Source organism: Mustelus asterias, chromosome 1 (genome assembly GCF_964213995.1).
Source record: "Mustelus asterias chromosome 1, sMusAst1.hap1.1, whole genome shotgun sequence".
NCBI lineage: Eukaryota > Metazoa > Chordata > Chondrichthyes > Carcharhiniformes > Triakidae > Mustelus > Mustelus asterias.
Genome location: NC_135801.1, coordinates 109,898,157 through 109,901,336, shown reverse-complemented (window position 1 = coordinate 109,901,336; position 3,180 = coordinate 109,898,157). Strand labels below are relative to the sequence as shown.

Below are 3,180 nucleotides of genomic sequence, written 5' to 3'. Positions count from 1 at the left end.
TATGCAGTAAATATATACAATTGTAACAGGGGAGAAATGTAAGAAGCAGAGGAACGCTGATCTCCATAGTTGGTAATCTCTTCCACTATTGGTGGTTGTGTGTTAACCAGTGTGTTAGGCTGAGCCAATGTGGATCCCATTTTGGAAAGCTCTTTCCCATCTGTGTTTATTCCTTCTCAAATGCCTATTATTTCTCGGGCTAGCTCGTGTCTCATTCCAATCACTTATTCAATTCTCCAATTAGCAAGGGCCAAATGTGGAAAGTTGTGCCCTCCTATTTCTGCCCACCAGTTCAAGAAGTCACCTCAAGAATTATCCCTTGCTAGAGCATCTTGTTTACCTTTATTCAGACAGTTGATTTAGAGATGGCTTCATTGGCATTATTGGGCTTTGCAATGTCATGTACAAGAGTCTAAGCTGGAGGCATGACCTTGGCAGAGATAATGGGCTTCTTGTACTGTCCAGTATCTGTGTCGGTCGGATGGCTCCTATGGAATTCCTCTTAATAAAGGAGCTATTTCTATAGTATTCAATTTGTTTCCAAATATTTTATAAGCTCACTAAATAGTCATTTCTAACAGCTTGAGATGAGGCAATGTGGTTGGTGAGGAATTGTTTACTGCAGGGTTTTTCTTATTTGTCAACCATAAATTTGGTGGATGAATGGGAGAACCCTCTTGGAATTTCTTGGTAGGTCTTCCGCTTTGAACTCTAAAAGTAAGTGTTGTTTCCCATGCTGTTTGAGTGAGATTACCCTTCAGGCATAAACAGGAATAACAGGCAATGGAATGGTGCTACTTTTTCAAGTCAATCAGACACAGTGCAGGAGTACTGCCATCCTTGATTTTCATCACTCAATTACTGGCCGGCACATTTTCAACCACCTAGGCCCTAACCTCTGAAATTCCCCTGTGGTAGCATGGCCCCTTTAAGAGAGGGGGTGGGTGGGGCGATCCCTGAGGCCCATGTTATCAGGCACACGCCAATCAGGTGCAAAGGGGTGTATCCCAGGAGAGGGAGGATCCTCAGTTGGAGCCAGGGAGGAGTTGAGAATAGTCATATTGTTTAAAGTTTAAAACTTTATTTATTAGTCACAAGTAGGCTTACACTGCAATGAAGTTACTGTGAAAATCCCCCTAGTCGCCACACTCCAGCCCCTGTTCGGGTACACTGAGACAGAATTTAACATGGCCAATGCACCTAACCAGCGTGTCTTTCGGACTGTGGGAGGAAACCGGAGCACCCGGAGGAGACCCATGCAGACACGGGGAGAACACGCAAACTCTGCGCAGTGACTCAAACCGGGAATCAAACACGGGTGCCTGGCACTGTGAGGCAGCAGTGCTAACCACTGTGCCACATTGTTAATTCTGTCAGAGCCTGTAAATAATTATTTATTCCAAGCAATAAACTCTTTTATGCTTTGAACCACATCAAGTCGCCCTCATTTTTTATTACATCCCTCTTATAATTTATCACGGACAACAGAGCCAAAAAGAAATCCAGCCAAGGTAAGATTGAGATTATTCACAGAAATAATCAAGGCTGTTGCCCTTCCATGGAACATGTTTGTCAATAACAATTCCAAAAATAATTTGATGTGTTGCTAAAAGTTTTAAAACTAGATAACAATCAGTGCTTGAGAAAAAAATGGAGCAAGGAAAAAGTCAATTCTCCAGATCCTCTGCTCCTTCTTTTAGATAACTTTAGAATAATCTCAACTGTCATTAATGCTTCCCCCAGGACAGCTGAATAGCTGCAAGTTCTTTCAAGCCTCAGAATAAGCCAGTAGAGATTTCAGAATCTGAGGCCAACATTAAAGCTCATTTTTATTCACACCTGAACTGATGCATTCCATAGTTGTTGATCTTACCAATCCCAGTGGGACATAAACCCACAGAGACAATATCCTCTGTTCACTATTTATAGCAAAATTGTAACTGTTATTTATACATAAACTTGCAACTCTGTTCCATACAGAAAATAGGAGGATTCCTTTACCGTTGTGTTTGCCATTTGAATTGTCAATCGTCATCCAGCTTCACTTTAAGAGGATTATTCAATGTTGCCTAAATGAGTTTTCCTAAGGCCTGCTTCACATATTCTTGTTTTTTTGTTCTCTGATTATAGCAAAGTAAAACAACCTATTTGTGTGCATTTTCTGTACCCGATTGACATTTTAGACACCTACCTCTCCTGTCATTTGTAATTTCTGTCCAATACTGAATTTGTAAAGTTTTCTAAAATGCTATTAATTTTACACTAATTACCTGGCAACATTATTTGGGCAAGTTGATTCTGAATCAAATATTTCATATTGTTTATAAATAGATTACAGCAGGGAACCCAGATATCTATATGTAAATCCATATGTCGGTGTTTCACAGTATTGTCTCCATTTGTTTTAACATCTGCTTTCTACTGCTAAGCCAACTTTCAATCCAATAAGCTTGATTTGCATTAGTCTTAATCTTCTTTAAATGCCTTCTGAAAATCTAAGTTATTTATATCCACTGCTGAGCCCATATTATTTTTTTGTATTTTATTCCTTTCTCAGAGTTGCAAAGCCAATGTGCAGAGTGGACAGGGCGAGCTCTTAATCCATCTCCTTGCTTGCTTCAAAAACCAATTCAAATTCAAATTGAATCCACTTCATGGCCCCCACAAGAGAGACAAACAAGATCCAAGCTGACAAAAGCAGGCATTATACCTGTCCTCAGGCTTGATCCTACACTTGATCTTAGCCAAAAGGCTGAGATAGCCTGCATTCCCTAATTTGGTGACATCCTGAAATAATTCTAGCAATTTATCAGGATATAATATTGCTTCTAGACTCATGCCAACTCCTCTTATGGTCTATGTGTGCTTTGAATGAATGAATAAACACAGAATCCTCTACAATGTTCTTGAACACTTGAACACCTACAAATGGTAAGCGAGATTAGTTAGAATTTCTATATTTATACCTTCTAGTTGAATATCAGGATCACAGTGACTATCCTGCTGAGTCCCTGAACATTTTATCCGCTTTAGTCCTCCAATCGTTAAATGATCCAAAAGTTTACAACTCATATTGTCTGACTCAAGTGAATTTGTTTTGGTGGCTGTGAATTTGTGTCTAAAATGAATGAAAAGGACACATTTTCTAACTTAGATATGTATTCGAAGGATCAAACAAAA

The 3,180-nt window shown here is 39.4% G+C and overlaps 1 pseudogene; it reads right to left on the bottom strand.

The window, feature by feature from the left end:
• Positions 1-2,532: 2,532 nt before the first annotated feature.
• Positions 2,533-2,761, bottom strand: LOC144501674 (U2 spliceosomal RNA; annotated as a pseudogene).
• Positions 2,762-3,180: the final 419 nt, after the last annotated feature.